Source organism: Cupressus sempervirens, chromosome 7 (assembly GCF_028749045.1).
Source record: "Cupressus sempervirens isolate cs-2001-9-10 chromosome 7, ASM2874904v1, whole genome shotgun sequence".
Taxonomy (NCBI): Eukaryota; Viridiplantae; Streptophyta; class Pinopsida; order Cupressales; family Cupressaceae; genus Cupressus; species Cupressus sempervirens.
Window position 1 is genome coordinate 860,160,776 of NC_143124.1, and position 22,166 is coordinate 860,182,941.

The window sequence follows — 22,166 nt, forward strand, 5'->3', positions numbered from 1 at the left end:
TAAACATTTTGATGGAGGATATGAGGCAAACATGGATGAGTGATGGATGTTCTATTATCATGGATGGTTGGACCGATATCAAACATCGACCACTCATCAATCTTATTGTCACTAGTACAACAGGGGCCTATTTTCTTAGAGCCATTGATTGTTCGAGAAAAAAGGATGCATCCTTCCAATTTCAGATTTTGAAGGATGCTATAGTTTGAAAGGATGCTATAGAAGAGGTAGGGGCTCCAAATGTTGTGCAAGTAGTCACTGATTTAGCCCGGGTGTGTAAATCGGCTGGATTGATAGTAGAGAGCACCTACAGACACATTTTTTGGACCCCATGTTGTGTACATGCATGGAATAACACCTTGAAGGACTTTGGAAAAATTGATTAGATAAAGACTATGGTGTTTGAGGCTAGAGACGTGCAAATGTTTATTTGCAATCATCACACATCTCTTGCATTATTTAGGACATTTTCCAAAAAAGAATTCCTCAAGCCTGTGGAGACTCGATATGCTAACTACTTCATTTTGTTGGAGAGGATGTAATGCCCCGCCAAGGGATCCAAAGAATTTCACTAAGTTTGCCAAACAATTTTTTTTTAAACATGGAAGTAAAATCATTCATAACATACATAACAAGTTACATTCTTTAAAGATCCCTTAACGTTGAATTACTTCTAATTATAACTTATTCATCTAACATCACATCCTTATGAAATAACAATGATGCATCCAATGTACTTAAACCATATACAAGTGTACATTTTGGATTGCTCAATCATCCACTGTACATATTACAAGGTATGAAAAGCTTAAAAGAATAAACGTCCATGTAAATAAAGTACATCATCATCCAATGTTAATCCATGATGCAATAACATAATGAGACCATAAACTATACATGATACATCATCACAAAAGACATAAGCATCCATCATAAAAGATAACCATATATCACAAACATAACTAACTAAGTGCACGGTTCCTCCCAACCGTAAATAGCATCATTAGACCATCATGGATCCTAGCCATCCCTCCGTGCGTAACATTCCAAAGCACCGAAGAGATCATCGGCTATAAACATAGTAGGAATGTCACTCCTAAACATCCTACTAACATGAGAAGTAAAGCATAATAAATCATCAACTAACATATGCAAATCATCAATATAAGAAACATACCAATAAATACATCCATCATAAGGAATATCATCTATCATAATGCACCAAGATCATAATGAAGATAATTACCAACCAAGAATACTCCAGCCACGGTGTCTCAATGGATGTCAAATGATAAGAGTGGAAAAAACACTACCACCCGACCGCGTGGAACCTAAATGGTCCACTCCCACCGTGCTGAGGAGATAATCTTAAGTCCCAAATAGGATATCAAATCCACAAAGCATAAATCTCTACAAGTCCAGGAATCCTAAAAAGTATACTACTCAAAGGTTTCAATCACAAAACAGCTGACATCTACTTCCCAGAGGCACACAATGACATGTAGGAAACCTACTCTGCAAGCGGGAAAGTGTCATCGCATTTATCTCGTACAAGTTACCCTGGTAGTTAGCTAAACTCCACGGGTCCATACAGATCTCATGCGGCCACTAGTATCCTCTCATACTGACGAGGCATACTATGGAATGCAAGGTCGCAACCATGCGTCTCACTACTCCCATCCTAGCCTGTACAAGCGCTCAAGGCATGGGCGAGAACATCAAAAACTCTTATCTTTTTAGGTTCATTTAATCCCCATTTAGTGTGTAAATGTTATCACTTATTAACCAAACTTACAATGAGTTATCCTGGCAGCCACTTAGGGCCCCGGCCCCCATTGCAAGCCACTTCCCGACACTACAAGTAGATTACCTACACTAATACTCATGGAATCATAAATCACCACAGTCCTGTACAAGCGACTGTAAAGAAAATCCAAAAGATAATCCATAAAAAGAATCATCAAATATCCACAATAAGAATCATCAAATATCCATGATAAAATCATCAAATATGCATAAAAGCATCAAATCTCCATGAGCAATATCCATAGAAAATCATGACCACAACAGTTCTCTATTGGCAACTGAAGGCATCACTGATAATCATAAGTATCCATTGGTTCTCAATAACCAAAATATATCTCAAAATAATCACCATATCCATTGGTTCTTCAACAAGCAACCAAGAATATCTCAAAATCATACTGATCAATTATCTCAAAATCATACTGATCGAAGACTCCAAAATGGTTGAGTCAAACATGTCACAACATGACATCATCAAGAAATAAATCCACATCATAGTCCCATCATGGCGACTAGAAAATAAACTAAGGATAACTGATCGATGACTCAAAAATGATTAGCTCAAGTATCTCATACACATACATCTCAACTTCACGCATGAAGACTGATGAACAATAACAAACATTTCATAGAGCATACGATCACATTACCATGGTTGGGCTTATAAAGATCGAGACCAAATAAGATCAACATGCCAACACATCTCATAACCCCCGAGCCTCTGGTAACAACCTAGGACTGGTCATCACTAGTTAACCCAAAACCCAAAACAAGAAGCATATAGAATACACGATGCAGACACATGTTTTGGTTTTGCTATAATCTCATAGTTGAATAATGTGTAGAGCTTCGGTTTTCATTTCAAGTATACTTCAAGTGTCTAAGTTTCATCATTTGTCCTACAAGTCAACCCATGTATCCTTTCGAATAAAACATAGGATTATCCTTTATCATTTAAAATAATATTCTAAGAATATTTACTTATTAAATCATAATACTATCAAAATTCTAGATAAGTCTATGATATGTGTTAAACAATGTCAAACATGTACTACATTCTAAAACTGCAGTGAATATTAACCAATTATCAATAATTTCGTAAATCAAAATCAACTTTGTTCCAACTCTTTTACTCTTCAAATTAGGAATTTAATAATAAATTATTACTAAATAACAAGAAGTTATATTATAAGATCTTATTGATAAACCTACGATTGCTGATCCATCATTGTTTTAGTGAATATTGATGTCTCCTTTCAAACTAACAAATTACTATCGCATATAACATTGTTAATATGATGATAATCATCATCATTGAATAACATATCATCTTATTAAAAGAAATAAGTATTAATGTTAATTAATTATCTAACATTAACAACACATACTAATACTGGTACAGATATACTACCTAATGTCAACGAATGATTAAAACTAACAATATTATATTAAACTTTGAAAAGAGAATGACTTAGTGAAGTCACAAGCCATGGTTTATTGAATAAGTCGTGCGACCCTTTCATATATGACTCATCTGTCGTATTCCATTCACAGGGTGCTTGCACTATAAAACCATTGCCACTGCATAAAACAGTGGGGTTAGGGGAAATAACCCACCTAAAAGATATGATATATATTCATAAACTCACCTATGATGCATGCGAGTTCGATTCACTGCCGAACCTTGTACAAGTCGTTAATCCACATGACGGGCCGTGGAGATTGATTACCATCTTTTATATTTATTAATTATTTCAGACTGATTTCTAGACTTAAGAAGGTTTCTCAGCTAGCGATCCATATGGTGAAAATTTGATAGCTTCTAATTCAATGCATTATGGTCCAATTTGTTCTTTCTCAGAGGAGAATGTACTAATAAATTCTAGATCACTCTTACCTTGAAAATCAAGCAATTTTCCATTTGATGCACCGTATGATCAACAAAAGTAACGTGTAGGAATAGATCAGGAATAGAAAGCTTCAAACTAATGTCTTAAATGTAATGGTCATAAAAACACGTGAAATCCAAAAGTTTCCAGGCAGGTGAAATCGAGATCTAACTAGGTGGATTGTCAAGCTACGCAAATGGGTTGATCGATGCAGTCTTGGAATCCACTATTATCACCATTTCAGACAACTTGATCACTAAACACGACAAGGCAATTCTCCTACATCGATGAGTATACCCAAGACATTAAAATGCAAGTGAAAGTTGCATTCAACCTACTTTGGAGAAGGTCTTGGTTTGCACATGCCCAGATGCTGACATGGGTAATTTCATGTGGTGAACCTTGATTACACAAGGTGGGGAAAGTGCGTAAGCGGTGGAAGAGAAATGCTCGACCATTTACAGCCAGCAAAACAAATTCCTTGCTTCTGACTCTTGCGAGGAGGTATTTAGACTAGAAGATCACGTTTTCTTTAATACTCACATTTTGGTTGATGATTACAATCTATTCTATCACTGGCGACCTTAAATATAATCGCCAAGACAAAAGATTGTAGTTAATAAGGACAGTAGACTCTATCAATTACACAAGGTTTTATCGGTAGAGAGAAGAGCTATTAAAGAATGTTTATCACAGACCAAAATACTAAGTTGCTTGTTACCAAGAGCCGCATATTGAAAAGTATGATTCATTGAGAACATATCTATAACAACTATCATAGGGATGATAATCATGCAAATTAAAAATCGCAGACAGAGAGAAATTGTGTATACCCTAAGTGGTAGTGTGGTTCGATAGATACGACACGGAAAAAAAATTAAGGAAGATTGTGATCATTCTATAACGCTCAAAATGTGGATTGTTCCTACATTGATGTCCCATGATACTATCTTGGAAGATGATGCACCAAATAATCTGTGGTTTAGCCTCGAAAAGCAATGCAAGATTCATTACAGCTCAATATGAATTTTGAGGGCTAAACCATTGTATAATTATTGGGATTTCAATCATTTTCTAAGGATTCTAAGAGAATATAATGATCAATAAATCTCATTGCCATAGTCAATCAAGATGCGTAATGTTACAGATCAATCACAGAATCAACGATATAAAGTCTCATCAGTTTGAGGATCAACGGAGACAACATTCATTGCACATATGTATAGTTTGAATAGAAGGGAAATCAAACAATCATGATTAAAGAATTCGGTTCTGAACCTAGGTAGAATACGCTTACTCTTTTAATTTCATGATTTTAACCTAATGATTCAAATTTAACCATGGATCATTTTTGAATACAAGCAACCACTCCTATTCTGAAATAGATTGTTTTAATCTCTATGATAATGTGGCTAAAAGTATGATGCCATATTCAAATAGTCTTTTTAGAAAATATGATTAGAACGGGAAGAGAGAGAGAGTAATGGTATATGCGAAATGGTCATGAATACTTAGCTGGACTTTGACGTTGATTCACTACGCCTTTGGAGTCCATAGATAAGTCCCCTCCTTCCTCAATCACAATTCCTCCAAAAATCGAACCTCCTCCCAGTGACTAGAAGTGCTTGTAGAGAAGATGAGGATGTAGAAACATATGGGCCTGAAGAAGAATATGAGCACGTAATCTTGAAGCTTGTAGCTTCCATTAAGCTTCCATAAAGCTTTCATTTTTGCTTGTCCAAACACACTAGGGGAGCCTCTATTTAAAGGCCTCTAAGATGCATCTAGAGTGTCTCTAGAAACAACTAGAAGATAAACATGACAACCAAGCATGGGTCTTCTCCAACCTTCTAGATAAGTCTTAGGGTTGTAGACACCATGTGCTCAAATAAAAATGCTAACTTCTAAGTGTAGACAACTAGTGCATTCTTATAGTGAAAACTTCTGTGTTGTCTATATGACAACTCCCGAAAATTTGCCAACTCCTATGTGAGCAAACATTAAAATAATGCACATTAATTAATATAATATTTAATTTACTCTTTCCAATTTAATTAATTTATTTATTAAATCTCATGCACTAACTTTAATAATTCCACTTTTCAATCTTAATATATTTATATTTTAATCACATGATATCTAGAATCTTTTATTAATTTAAATATATCTTCCACTTTTTAAATTTCATTTTCCAAAACTTAATTGCTAAAATATTTATTAGCTTTAATAATAATATTATTTAGTCATTTATTTAAAAATGAACTCCAAATATATTATTATTAAAATAAATATTGTCACATTCCAAATTTAAACTTTAAACTTTTATTTTTCAATTTAATTATTTTATTTAATTAATTTTCCAATTAATTAAATAAAATAGATATTAAAATACCATATTAATTTTCCATTAAATTAAACCATTAATTAAATCTTTTAATTAGGCTTAATTAATAGAAAATACATCAAAGACTCACAAGGTAAAAATATGAAAATCCATCATAGCCAAAATACATACAAAATCAAACCAAGGGTTTATATCACGAATTATGTCATCCGACATATTCGGAGGGTACTCAACTCGGATACTTGTCCTAATTTTCCAATTAGAACAAATGGCTTAAAGGGTTGGGGTTTGGACTTGAGAATTTATCTCCCCTCTCTTATCATTGAGATAGTGTGATAGGGTATGCTCATCCTGGCAATTCAGGGAAGTTGATACTCGGTACCTGCAACCTGCATAAAAACCACGCATGTACAAGCACAATATATACTAAGCTAAACAGGCAATGGCAGGAAGTGGTGCATCGTGTAGATCCCGTCTAGCAGGTGACTACGACTCCCTTCCTTAACCACATCAGACACGCCATACCAAAATAAACACGCAAAGCAAACACGCACACCATACACATGCAAGTATGGGGTAAGTATCCATAATAAAACACATATAATAATAAACCATCTAACTAATCATCATTAATAACTGAAAGCAATGTAATAATCATCATGCATACATGAAATGTAGAGTCTAAGTAATCCCATCACATAATAAACTGAATCCATAGCACAATATCTATTAATCTCATAACAATGCTGCTAACCATCAACATAAAACTAGCTCCAAAAGAATTCAGTAATGATAACAAAATGTGAACTAGGGGCAGGCACTACATCCACCCCCCCTGGGATTAGGCTTACTCCTGGAAGCCTACAAGAATGAAAAACTAAGTTACTCACTTTGTCGATCCCATTGAACCCTTTCCCTTTGTAGGGAAACATGTTTCCACTGAAGATATTACAACACCCTTAGAGCAATATGATTCTGGTTTAATGGTAAACCGAAAACCATATCAATCCAACATCACTCTTTTAACAACTACTGAAATAGATCCCCTAATATATTCTAAACAGGAGCAACTTAATGCTTGCAAAGATAAACAAAGGTATACTACCTTGAAACTTAAATAAAAGATAGATGTTTTGCAACTAGAATAAGTTTCAATTTTCAATTTTGTCCTCGTTTAGGTTTAGGTAGAATTTTCAGTTAAGAAAGCTAAGTGTTGAAATATGAAAAATATGCAAGTAGCAGTTTAAGTTTTGTTTCAGTTCACCTAGTTTCAAGTTTCCAGTTTTGAAAGAGATACACATGATAGTTTAAAGTTTTCATTTTGTTCAACTAGTTAACATCTAGTGACATTTCAATATACCTAGATCTCCCAATGTTGAAACTTGGGCTCTGATACATCAGGTGTTTGAATAGATCAAAATGGGGCATAGGGTGCATTATGACCCCTCTCAACCCATTATATGACAACATATGCTCCTACTAGGACCCCTAGGGAGATGCATAATGTGTTTGCATGGGTTAAATGCCATCATAAGGTGCCCTATGACCCCTTTTGATCCATTAAATGATATCATATGTTCCTAGGGGTCCTAGGACCCCTACGAACATATATCATGTGTTCGAATGAGTTGAAAGGGGTCATAGAATACCCTATGACCCCTTTCAATGCATTATTTGTCAACATATATTCCTAGGGGTGCTATGACCCCTAGTGACATATATATTGTGTTTGAATTGGTCTAATGGGTTCATAGGATTCCCTATGATCTCTTTTGACCCATTAAATGAGAACATATGTTCTTATGGATCCTAGGACCCCTCTAAACATATATCATGTGTTTGAATGAATTGAAAGGGGTCATACAGTACCCTAGTACCCCTTTCAATATATTATATGAGGACATATGTTCCTAGGGGTCTTGGGGACATACATTACATGTTTGAATGGGTCGGATGGTGTCATAAAGTTCCCTATGACCCTTTTTGACCCATTAAACAAGAAAATACATTCCTAGGGGTATTGAAACATATATCATGTGCTCGATTGAGTTAAAAGGGGTAACAGAGTACCCTACGATGCCTAAGCACACTTAATGTCATTGAATGGGTCAAAAGGGGTCATAGGGTATTCTAGGACTCCTTTTGAGTCATTAGATCACATCATTTATGTGGTTACGGGTCCTAGGACCCATAAGCACACATATTGTGATTAAATGGGTCAAAGAGTGTCAAAGGGTACTCTATGACCCCTTTTGATCCTTTGGAACCATTATATGTATGGTTAAGGGTCCTAAATCCTTAAACAAAAATACTAGAGACCCTAAAAGGGGTCATATTATTATTAAAAAAACTATTTTTTAAATTTAAAAAAAAATGGGAAAATCAGGTATCAAGTTTGAGAATGAGTATCCGATTTGGGAACAAGTACCCAATTAGGCTTGTTTTTTCTTTAGACACCAAACCTCCATGGTCAACACCACAAATGTGTATCTCTGACTTCGACCATGTAGCTGATGACTTTTGTTTCATCTAAATTTGATGAAATGAAAAGGGTTTCTTTAGAACGTTCTCATCTTTCCATCACTATATTTTTGTTAGATTACGAGTTTAGTAAGTAATTATTACTTATTTTCTAATGGATTTAGCTATAATAGATTGATTGACCTACTGATTGAAAAATAGCTATAACTTTCAAATGGTATAAGATTTTTGAAATCCAAAAGATGTGTCACATTCTATGCTTCAATTACTATAAAAAAATTAATAAAAATTTGATTTTGAATTATTTTGAATTAGTTAAGTTGGTCAAACACATGATTATTTTATTCTTGAAATGGTATAGTAGATTATTCATTACTAATTATTTATTCGAAATAAAAATACCCAAAAATATGTGTCACATCTAGACATGAGTCTACTTCTTATATCTAGAATCTTATTATTAAATATTATCATTTTATTTTGATTAACATGGTCAGACATACATGTAATTTTTATTTTTTCCTTGAAACTTTTATACTACATTAAAATTCAAAATTTTGATCAATCATTTTTTTTCTTTAGATAAGGCTGAGTAGTTTAGAAAATACATTTAATTTCCTACATATTATTTTCTTACAACTTTTTGATATAAATTCCATAACTACCCCTAATTTGCTAATTTTTCACTACCACTTAAGGGCATAGTTTGGTTGACCATGATCCTATACATACCCATAGTTGGAATTCATTTAATTCATAAAATAATTTTTGAAAGAGTTCATGAAAATAAAAATACACACAATTTTGTTGATGATCAAACCCCCTTTGTTGGTGCAAATTAAAGTCCTCCTGAACATATTGAAATTGAAAACCCTCTTGTTGTTGAAATTGAAAATCTTCTTGCTATTGATAATGAAAATCCTTTAAATGTTATTCAAAAGAAAATGAAAATATTTTTCAACAAGGTCCAACCAAGAATTCTAACTATGACGGCTTTGCTGAAAAGTATATTTTGAATATTGGAAGTAATATTTTAGATTATGTTCTTATTGAGATATCTTGGAGTTAGATAAGAAAGTATGCTAATAAAATATATAAAGAATGCTTTTCTTCACCTAGTTTGGTAACAATCTCCGAAAGAAGAAACCCTTCCTTTTTCAAGTAGTGTGTCATTTGTACCCTTAGTTCAGAGACTAGGTTAATTGTTTGTGGAACACTGAAATTTAGGGGATGGCTATGTTTTGCAACAAGGAAGCTAGGAATTATCAGAAGGGCAGTTATCAAGTGGAGAAAACCCTAGTTTGGAGATATCTTCAAATAGAAAAATAGAAATTGAAAGTAAGTTGGAGGAATGAGGGATGATGGCAGAAGGAGATCTCTCAATGGTTACCCACAAAGAGGAATAGGGGTGGAGGAGGAAAAAGAATCAAGTGATTGAAAAAGAAGAAGTCTTCTAGAAATAAAGATCCAAAGTTCAATGGATTTTAGAAGGAGATAGGAATACAACTTTTTTCCATAGGTTAACCTCTAAGCATAAGAAAAGAATAATCACAATGTTGATCAAACTCAATAATGATGAGGAAATTGTTGTTGATATATGATTCAAAAGATCATTTGAATAGAAAGATTGTTGAAAGAAGATTCTGTGTTTTTATCATTGTTTTGTCACTAATCTCAAACTTGCTACATGTTTGTAAGACAATTGCTTATATGTTTCAAGTACTATCACTTAGTTGTTTGATGAAGAGGATTTGATCAACAAGATGTAACAAAAGTACCTAGAGGAAAGGTTGAGTTATGATTATGTATTGAAGTGCAAGAATCAATTAAGACAATGATAACATAATATATTGATAATCTACTTGGGGTTACAAATTGATTGGCCACACTTAGAAAGTTTAGAAGAATAAGGTTGGACAAAGTTTATTTACTAAGCTTGATCGAGTTGATAGAAGGTGCCAAGAAAAGTTAGTGCAAGCTGAGCAAAAGTTCAGTTGGAACTGAGTGAAAGTGATTTCTAGTGGATGTTGAGTAAACTAGTGGATACCAAGCAAGTTAGTAGGTGCCAAGCAAGGTAGTTGAAGCCGAGTGATTTTCAATAGGTGCTGAGCACCAGTAAAATCCAGTTAATGCCAAGTGATTTTATAATAGATGTCGAGTAACATAGTATGTGCTGAGCATCGGTAAATTGATAATGTTGAGCTACTGCATTATGAAAAAGATCAAAGATTTTCCATTTAAAAGCCAACAAGTTTGTTTTCTTGGAACTTGTAAATTAGGAGGAAGATAAGATTGATGAGCTGGAAGCACAGAATCTTATGTAAACTATTTTGGAGGCGAATTCAAATGGATTCAAAGAGAAGTTTCTAGAGAAGACAAGATATGAGGTAGATACATTATATCCTACCTAATCCATTGAAAACCCTAATTTTTGAGATGGATAATGAGTGGGAAAAAGAGTTCTTATTCTCTATATGTAGGGATGACTAGTCATGAAGCTAAGTTGGATGTTTGTTGGAGGTCAAAGAGTCTTGGATGTGAAAATCTGACAAGAAGAAGGAAGAAGGGTTTGCTTCATCAAGTGACCTAAGAGAAGTCTACAAATGGCGAACTAAGCAAGAAGGCTTAATGAGGATGAATGCTTGAAGGATGAACGAGCTATCAAAACTACAAAAATTGAAAGCCAAGTAGAGTTGAGGACTGAATAGTGATTTTTTATTTGCAACTAAGGTTGTAAGTTGTATTAGATCAAAGCTATATTGTTACTTTCTAACAATTGTATCAGATTAGGGTAAATCCTTTTGAGAAAGGTTGACTTAACAATCATTGGAAAATCCTTTAATAGGGTGGTATTCCAAGAGAATGGCCTAAAGTCCTCTAACAAGGCTCACTTTTAACAAGGTGATTGAAATCCCTTAACTAGGTCATATTTAATAGTGTGTGTTGTAACCTTTAATAGGGTTGGCCTTTAATAGGGCATCACTTCAGAATAGTGAGAAAGGAGTAGCATGTTATTGGTGGTTTTTTCCAAATTGGGTTTCTACATTTAATCATTGTGTCATGTCTTCTAATGGATATGTTATGTTTTATGCTTTACATTACTGCATGTTAATGTTATAGTAACATATCAGTTTAGGTTAAGACACAATGAATGCATGCATGGTTAAGAAAATTTCATGGGTTCATTGAACTGTGAAAATTTTTATTTGTACATCTAGACCTTAAATAACTGATTCATCCCCATTCTCAGTTATTATAAAGAATTACAACAATCAGAATGTGGAATACCAACTATTTTCAAGATATGTACAATCCCCAAGAAAACAAAGTTATCCCTCTAACTGAGACAAACTTTTTGGAAGTTTTACACTCAGTTGTTGATGGTAGAACTAACTAGGACATGATAAGAAATGTGACAAAGGATGAAGTTAAGAAGGAAGTTTTTGCTATGGGAACCTTCAAGGGACCTAGATTGGGTGGATTTCCCCTGATATTCTCTTAAGAGTTCTAGGAGATTATCAAGTATGATCTTGTCCATATGGTGAGGGACTTCATCAAGAATGGTAAAATTCTTAGAGAGCTAGATGAGACTTTTATCATCTTGATTCCTAAAGTCAATGACCCCACCAACTCAAAGACTCTAGACTGATAAGCCTCTGTAATACTATTTAGAAGATATTTTCCAAGGTGATGATCAATATAATGAAATTGATTTTGACTACAAGTATTAGCTCTATTTAGAATGGTTTTGTTCCTAGGAGGAAGATCTTGGATGTTGTGATCACCTCCCATGAGGTCCTACACTCTATAGAAAGGAGTGGTAACCCTACAATGGCCTTGAAGCTTGATATTTCTAAGGCTGATGCAAAAGGTGAGAAGGGAATCCCTTATTAAAATTCTTAGTAAATTTGGGTTTGGGGAGCATTTTATCACTGTGAATGGAGAAATGACAAACATTGTCTAGTTCTCTATTCTAGTCAATTGCCCCCCAGGGCTTTTTTTCTTGGTGGAGAGGGGGCTTAGACAGTGAGATCCATTTTTGCCTTACTTTTTTATTATAGTTTAATGAGATTCTTGGTGAGAACCTCTTGGCCTTGGCATCTCAATGTGAAATTATGGGGATTAAAGTAGCTTTGACCCTCCCACCTGAGGTATTGCAATAATATGTTGATGAAACCTTTCTTTATGGAGTGTCTTCCATAAGGGAGGTTAGGGCTAGGACAAAGACTTTGAATGGGTATGTGAAAGTTTTAGGGAAACATATCAATTATCATAAAATCAAGTTACACTTTTGCAATATTGAGATGGCTCTTCAGCTAAGAATAACTAGGGATTTGCAATGCCAAGTTGCAAGCCTCCCTAATACTTACATAGGTCTTCCCCTCATGGTCAAGGAAGTGACCCCTCAATTCTAGAATACTATGGTTGAGAGGATGTAAAGGAAACTAGCAGGTTGGAAAGGGAAGGTCCTGAGTATTATAAGTAAACTTTAACTACTATCAACCTCTTTCCAAGGAATTCATGTCTACTTTTTATCTTTATTTTAGATATCCAACCAGTTCAGGGATATTATTGAGAAAATACAATGAAATTTCTTATGGATAGGATCAAAGGAAAAGAAAAAGCTAAGCCTAATTAGTTGGGAGAAGGTGTGTAAATGGAAATAAAAGGGAGGTATGAATATGAGAAGAATTGGAGAATTTAATAAAACCCTTATGATGAAGGTTGGTTGGATGCTAGCCCAAAACTTGACCCCTTGGTGTTGCATTATGAGTGCTAAATATTTGAACAACTAGCTTTTAACCTAGGTTCTCTTAGGGGAAAGTCTTCCAATGGGTTGAAGGATATGGAATGCTCTCATCAAGATTGGAAATGACTTGAGAAGGGGCATAACATGGAGCATTGGATATGGAAATTGAATTAGATTCTAAAAGGATAGATGGATTGCTGAAGTTCCCTTAATTGAAACAAAGTTCACTAGTTTAAAAGGGAAGGGGGATGTTGAGATGGGGGAGATGGTGAAGTACTACATCCATCACAAGGAGTGATTCATAAGGACACATAAAGTCTTATTTGACGAGTTATATTATCTCTTGAAGTAAACTCGTATTCCCTCCTTCCTAGTGGTGGATAAAATGATATGGGACAAAAACCCAAGTGGGGAATTTAGTGTGAAATTGACTTATATTTCCCTAATTGGTGAGGAGGGAGCTTTGGAGTGGAATAATGTTTGGCACTCCCACTTTCTCCCTAATATTAATTTCTTCAGGTGGTTTTTTATGCATAACAACATGCCCACCATTGACAATCTTAAGAGGCATGGCTTTTATATGTGTAGTAGATGTGTGTTATGTTACCATGACGAAGAGTCCATCCCTCACCTTTTCATTTATTGTCCCTACTCTATGCAGGTTTGGTAGACTATTCTCAGTAAACTTGGAATATCATGGGTCTTCAATAATAATGTTTCCCAATTTATCCAAGGATAAAAGAACCCTTTACACCACCCCCTAATAAAAATGGTATTGAAGGCCATTCCCCCCTATACTTGCTAAAACATATGGAAATAATAGAATAGTCATACCTTCAAAGATACAAGTGCTCCCCTTGGGTGGTCATACATAAATGTATGGGATAGATTAGCAAGGGTGCCCTAAACTAGAAATGGAGACCACCTCTCACCCCACACACAAATAGAGTAGGACTGGGTGAATGCTTGGAGCATCAATCAAGTTATTCAGTGAGTTGATAGTTGTTAGAAGTTGTAATCTTTCCTTGGTGTGTTTATAAACCAAAGTTAGACCTTCTTTATTTATTGTTGTAATATATTAGGATATAAGCCAAGGTATCCTAATATATTTCTTTTTTGTCCTTTTTCCACTACATCTTATTTTGTCATCTAGTGGAATATGTGAGGACAAATATTTATTATAATTTGTAATTTAGATTATTCCTCCTTAAGAGGAATCTCACACTTGGCCTCACACACTTATGAATGGTGGCATTCATAGACATGGGAGTTACATTCTAACTCCTCTCTCTCATCTCTATTTAAGAGATGACCCTCCTCTCTCATTTCTAATGAGGTTTCTTCCTCTTCTCAAATATTGTATGAGTGATTGCTCTCTTGCTCTCTCTCTCTTTCTTCTTAGGCTTTTCATGCCTCATTCATAATGTCACAAGGGGTTTTCTTTGCTTTCCCCTTTCCAAATATCTTGTCTCATGGTGTTGGAGCTTGAAGCTTTCTCTCTCCTATTTTATGGTAATATCTTTTCATGCATTAACTCACTTAGATTCTTTCTTGATTTTTGCTTATTTCCATATTTCTTTTTCCATTTCTAACATGGTATCAGAGCAGTTTAATCTTTTTTTTGAGTGTTTGCATGAAGGTACGATTCGAAGGAGACTCTTGAGAGAGATTTCACTAATTTCTTCTTTAATCTTCTTAAGATGGAAGAAATTGAATTTTTTTTTGAGTTTGGCTGGTTTACCGCCAAACCTGATTAACTTCTGTTTGCTCTAATTTGTGCAGGTTACTTCTTATTTTCTATTAGTTTTTATCTAACCCCCTTGGCAGGCTTGCCACCAAAAGGGTTTTCCTATCTAGATATCATTTTTTTTACTCTTGTTTTAATATATTGTTGATAAAGAATTTTCTTTTTCCCAATTTTTCCTTTGCCTAAAATGTTGGCTGTGCTTGCAAAGCTCGCAGGCTGTAGAACTATTGTTCTTGAGTTTTCCTCTCTCTATTTTTTTTTACATTCAGTTGTAACATTTTTTTAAAAAGAAGCCTCTGAATCCGATTAATCCAAGCCCATTTCTGCCTCCCACAGGGCCTATCTAGGCTGGCAACCCATCAGCCATGGTTTTTCAAGACGTTAAGAATCAAACATCTTTGGGTTTCGAACCATGAAACCCTCGCCCGTAGATTCTTGCTGGAGAACTTCTTCTTAGCTTCTTGGCCTTCTTGTCTCCAAGAGGTATTTAACATGCCTCTGCTTCTTAGCAAAGGATCAGACCGATTCTACCCAAACCCCTTGAAGATCTTGTTACCCAAGCAATATTTTTTCAAGTGGGCTTTCCTTGTCTTGACCTAACAATATCCAAGAACAACAAAATAGCATGCATGTGCTAGGAAACAACAGCAAGCATGCCCATTTGCAAGATATCGTCACACGATAGTGTCTACCAGTGAGTATTTTTCATGACACTATATTACAGTCATATAGCATTGTCCCCATTAAAACTTTAGACTTGCAAATAGGGCATATAAAAAATCCACCCACATCATGTTCCTCCAAACCATTGGGGCCTCGACAGGCATTCAGAAGCAGTTTTCATTGACTTGAAAGATATCTTGTATTTTGGGAAACATTGGTAATGTTGTCTCAATTAATTGCTTGTGTAAATCTAAGTTTTCTTTACAGATGAAATGTCTCCAAATGACTTTTCTTTTTAGGGCGATGTGATTCCAAATGACTTTTGATTTCATAACCATGAATCTCTTTGCCAGAGTGCAGAGCTGCCAAGTGCGCACAGGAAGGAAAAACAATTGCTACTATCATAGAAACCGATTTCACATCAGCGAATTGCATATCATGAAAAATATTTAGGGCTTCGTTGTTGTTCCCGTGTTGAGCATGCCCTACAATCACTGTACCCCAAGTAATTACGTTTGGGTTTATATTTGCCTCTTTGCATCCATTATCTGAACTCTTACTCGATCCCCCGTTTCATGCTTGACATAAAGTCGAAGAGTGTGAATATCAGGACCATATGTATCACTATTTTTTATGAGTTCCAAGCTTCCAATCAAGCTCCCATTAGGCCCATTACCGATTGAAACAAGACGGTACCCATAGCCGACCTCTTCACAATAAGCCACAGCCAAAAGACTAAACAAAAACACCAAATTTGCACCCAAATGAGCCATTTTGGCGAATGGAGCCATCGCAAAAGATTAGAGATTTTGGTGTGAAGTTAAAGCTTGCCCCTATCCGAGCAGTCTTAAATGGCAAAAGGATGGTTGTTGTGCAAGATTCTTTTTCTTTTTTAAGTTCTTGACAGAGGCGCCAGAGGTAACATTTTCTTGTCTTTTCATGCAGGATTCTTTTTCCTTTTTTAGCTCTTCACAGAGGCATCATTTGTTTTTATCATTGCCTTTTGTCAACCTAATTTTGGCATATTTTCATTCATTGTCAAACAGCTCAAACTCAAGTTCAATATTTTTTTTCAATATAAGTTTAATCTAATTAAATCTCTTCCATTGAAAAGAATCTAAAATTACGTGGTTTTAAAAAAAGAAAAGGGAGAAGTTTAAGGATAATTTTTTTTTTGAGAAATAAATATCCTCATTTATAATAATTTAGGAGGATTCTTTTCTTTATTGGTGGGCCCATCCTTTATATCTTCTCACTTGTCTTCACCTTGCATGGAGATTTTAACTGATAACTTATGTTTATTGCTCTTCCAAATACTTCTTTTTATCTCAATTATTCAGGTTTATGAGTATCTTACACTATTGCCTTCGACTTTATTGTGATATTTTTGATCATTCTATGCTTGTGTTGGCACTTTATGGTTTTATACCATTGATTTACATGATTTATATGATATTTTGTTTTGTAAGTTGCATCGGGAGCCAATTTATCAAGATTAACTATGGTGGACCCGACAGTTTTAAACTAACTCGTAGTTGCCTTATCTGGCCCATGGAGTATCCCTCCAACCTATAATTGGTGTGCACTTACTTCTATGGAGTTTCTCTCCATGTTGTTCCATTTTTGTTCCTCAATGCGTGGATGATATTTTATGGGGATTTCCCATTTCAATCTCTTTATTTCCTTGGTGTATGCTCCTAGTTTTGATTTAATCATGGTATGACTTCCTACACTTTGCTCATTTTTGAGTGTATAGGTGACGAGGTTACCATATCTTGGAGCACTCCTATATTGAAGACTTTATTTGAGAAAGTTGTTTTGACCCATGTTGATCTTTTTCCTCATGGCAATGATGTTGCTTGTCCATGATGGATTTCTTATTTGAAGGCAATATGTTGTTACTCCTCATAAACCCTTCCTTTGGTCCACTTCAGCAATTATTCTTGGAAAAACTGTAACTTGAATTATTTGGTGCTTGAGGCACATGTTCTACTTATTTATTTTTGTCTCTCTTATATTTCTTTGATGAATATACAATGTGATAATGTTCTGCATACTTTATTGCCTAGATCGTGGGTCATGTAGGTGATGGAGTCATGACCCATTCACCTGTAGTGGGATGACTCATTAGTGGACTGTCTATATCCATGTGATTGATGCAGTGTTGATGCAGGTTTCATTAGTTGGCCTTGTCTGTGGTCATTCATGCATTAGTATGTTTCTTTCATGAGAGATTTATTGCATAAAGATTGGTCATTTTGACCCATATTATGATCATTTTTGAGCTTATGACTTATTTTAGATATCATGTTAACTCCATTGCATGTTGGTGAACACATTCATTTATTCTCATCTCTCTTAGTTCCTCCTTGATTAAATTATTATAACTTCATTTTTTTTACTAACTTGTCCATTCAATGTAATTCTACTTGTGGATAGTTGTCTTGTTTTTTTGTTCTCTATTTTTTTTCAGGTGATCCATCAAGGAACCTTCTCAATTTTTCACATATGAAGATATGTCTATGCTTCAACTTGATCACAATCAAAGGACTCGTGTACTTCTCTTGGATCTACAAATGTACCATATGGCTTGAAGGCAATCGAATTACTTCATATTTAAGATTAAGTTGCAGATTTTTGTAAATTATGGGTTTAATACCCCTTGATGTAATTACCCCAAGTAAAGATTAAAGGGGGGTGTTAGAAGTTGTAATCTTTCCTTGGTGTGTTTATAAACCAAGGTTAGACCTTCTTTATTTATTGTTGTAATATATTAGGATATAAGCCAAGGTATCCTAATATATTTCTTTTTTGTCCTTTTTCCACTACATCTTATTTTGTCATCTAGTGGAATATGTGAGGAAAAATATTTATTATAATTTGTAATTTAGATTATTCCTCCTTAAGAGGAATCTCACACTTGGCCTCACACACTTATGAATGGTGGCATTCATAGACATGGGAGTTACATTCTAACTCCTCTCTCTCATCTCTATTTAAGAGATGACCCTCCTCTCTCATTTCTAATGAGGTTTCTTCCTCTTCTCAAATATTGTATGAGCGATTGCTCTCTTGCTCTCTCTCTTTTTCTTCTTAGGCTTTTCATGCCTCATTCATAATGTCACAAGGGGTTTTCTTTGCTTTCCCCTTTCCAAATATCTTGTCTCATGGTGTTGGAGCTTGAAGCTTTCTCTCTCCTATTTTATGGTAATATTTTTTCATGCATTAACTCACTTAGATTCTTTCCTGGTTTTTGCTTATTTCCATATTTCTTTTTCCATTTCTAACAATAATTCTAAGCTCTAGGAGAGGTTGCAAACTAAATGAAAAGCACACTCCTAAGCTGGTTGAAATTGAATTTTGATGGCTCTATCTATGGGGTGGGTGCTGCAATGAGATGAATAATACGAAATTCTCAAAGCTCTTGTATCAAGGGATACTCTAGAAAGTGTGGCAACATTTCAAGTAATGAGGTAGAAGTGGTTGGGCTCTTGTGGGGAGTAGAATTAACTAGTAGTATGGGAATTCAATATTTGATTGTGGAGGGAGATTCTATGTTAGTCATTAAAGTTGTCAAGGGGTATATCAAGATGAACTAAAATGCCACATTGATTATCAGGGACACACATTATATCCTAAATATTCTTTACAAATTTAGGATACAACATGTCTACAGAGAAGGAAGTCATCAATGCTCAAGTTTGGTAGAATGAGAAAGATCTTCCAATTTTGATGAAATCACTTGTTCATAAATAGGTCCTTTAACAATGGAGTACAACTTGATGTATGACAAGGATTATCTAATCATAATGGGTTTATTGATGGCTATTAACATGACCACCAACTATGTTTCTTGTTTAGTGGGTGGTGTTAGGATGGCAATAACTTTGGAGGGGGGCTTGAGTTTATCAAACAAATATAGCACTACCTTTAGTGAAAAGTTGGAAATCATTACTTGTGATAGGAATTGGAATGTCAATATTCAATGCAATATTTGGAATGATATTTTACATCATCTAAGATGTATTTCCAAATCTTGAGACTGGGTTCCAAAAGGAAATCATGGATATGTTATGATCTGGTAACTTAAGAACAATTATTATCCTAACTTAAAGCTACAGTACCTATATATCCTTTATTCACTTTGGGCTCTCATAATTTCAAAAATCATTACCTAGTAAGTGAGGATCCAATTCTAGTTTTTTTGAATTGTTCATTCAAGTAGGTGAAGGATATGACAGTCAAACTTAAGGAAGGGGAAGAAGATCTTATTGTGGACCTCAATGATGATGAGGTTATCAAGGGAGAGAATTTTACAATTGAACCATCAAGAATTGAGATATTTTTTAGGTAAGATAGAGCAGCATGGTCTCATTTGAAGGAAGGTGGTTTCATTCCCTTCATGGAAAGAATAAAGGGCCATGATGAGAAGGTCACTTAGCAACTTGTCAACTCATGGAAGAAGTGTTTAGTTACTATCAATGGGACCCTCATTGTTGTCACAAAAGAGTTGATAGATAACACAAAAATCCTATTAATGGAAGGAAAATTATGGAGGAAGCAGCCTAGAGTGGTAGATGAGATGAGCTCCAAGAATTTATTTCACTTTGATGAAGGTCTTGTCCACTTTTGTGGCAATTTTTCATAGGATAAGCTTCCTAAACTATGAGATATGATCTGCTAGGTTATAATATGATATTTTACCTTAGAGGATAGGGTCAAGGTCTATTTTTACTATCACTTCCATATTTTGAATCACTTCTCGAATAAATATTGTATTTTCTTCCCTTTTCCCTTGTTGCATTCTATAGAGGATTGTGTATGGAAGATTAGGAAGAAATGTGGGGAGGGAAAAAATTACTCTGTTTATGATTAAGCCTTCAATTTTCATCTTTTAAAATTTTACAAAGGCCATCACCCTCAAATTTTGAGCCTTAACCCTTCACCCCTAAAAATTAGAGGTCAAAGTTTCTCTCCCCCTACCAAACCCAAAGTTGATGAGGACCCCACTACCTTGGCTACAAAAATTAAGAAGGAAAAACTTAAAATCCTAGATGTCTAAAATTCTAGCACTACCTCTAAAAAGGGCATCAATCCATTGAGGAAAAAGTTGAGAGATAAAAAAACCCTAGACCACTCCTACTTGCTCGTGTCTAAACTGGACAACTCCAAAAAAAAAGTCTAGCCCTAGATCTAAACACATGGTCACTCATAGGAATTATGGGAAGCAAGAAGAGGAAGAAAGTAAGAGTGAGGCTAAGAATGAGAATGTAATGGAGGAGGGTTAGAATAATCCTTTTCCTTCTAAGGTTCCAGATACTTCCAGAATTAATGCCATCACCCTAGATTTTGGGAAATCTTAGAATGTTGAGGAGCAAGGAAGGATCACTTCACATGTTAGGATGGATAACTTGGGCAGCCACACCAAGGTAGAGGTCACTAGGGGAGATGAGAAAGATAAGCCTAAGGTGTCAGGGAGAGAGCACACTCAACAAAAAGATGCCATGGTGAAAAAGGAGGAAAAAATGTAGGGAAACCCAAAGGTGGAGAAGCTGGAGAGGTTCATTAATGTTCTGATCAAAAGGAATGTGGACCTAGAGGATAAGTTTGACAAGGTTTCTAATTTCTCAGTGTGTGTTATAAACTTGAAAACCATTATGATGTACCTCGTGGAGACTAACAAGGATGGTGCAACTGATGACAAGGAGGTGGAGACTACTTGCTTTCTATATAGTTTCTTTGTTAATAACTAGCTTCATTTGCTACTGAAGAACCTGAGGAACCAATGATTGATTACCTCCTACTAGCATCTTTCCTATTTATTTATTTTTGCTAATGTTATTTTCTTTCTCACTAAGCCTTTGGGCCCCCTTACGTTTTTATACTAGACTGGTCTTATGGCCAATTTATATATGATGACCAACTTTATGTATGTCGTCAATACTTTCATACTTTTAACAATACTTACTTTACTATTATGCTTATGGGAGGGTTTTTGAAATTTAGAAAGGGGGTTGGTTAATTTCATGGTAATGACTTCCAAGTAATCTTCAAATAGTTATTTTGTTATGTTATGGGTCAACCCCCATTTTGGCTTCTTCTTAATTTCGAATACTTATGATGCAATTGAAGAGAATATTAAAAATGACAAATGTAATGAAGAAGTTAGGAATTTATGTCGAATACAATAAAAGGATGCATTAATTAAACATCTTATGTAGATACTATTACTAGTTCCATCTAGTATATTAGAAAAAATGAGTCAATTATAAAAATAGGAATGCAACATGATGAGCTATAACAATTTCTAGAGTCAATAAAAATACTTTAGATAAAAATATGGTAAAAAGTATCAATGAAATTTTGAATATGCATCCCAAAATATTGGTAAGAGCAGAAAAGAGAGAACTAAGTGTAAAAAATGATCAAATCAACCAAGGTTGGAACTTCAGTGGAAAACTCCCATGCCTTGACATGCAATTGAAT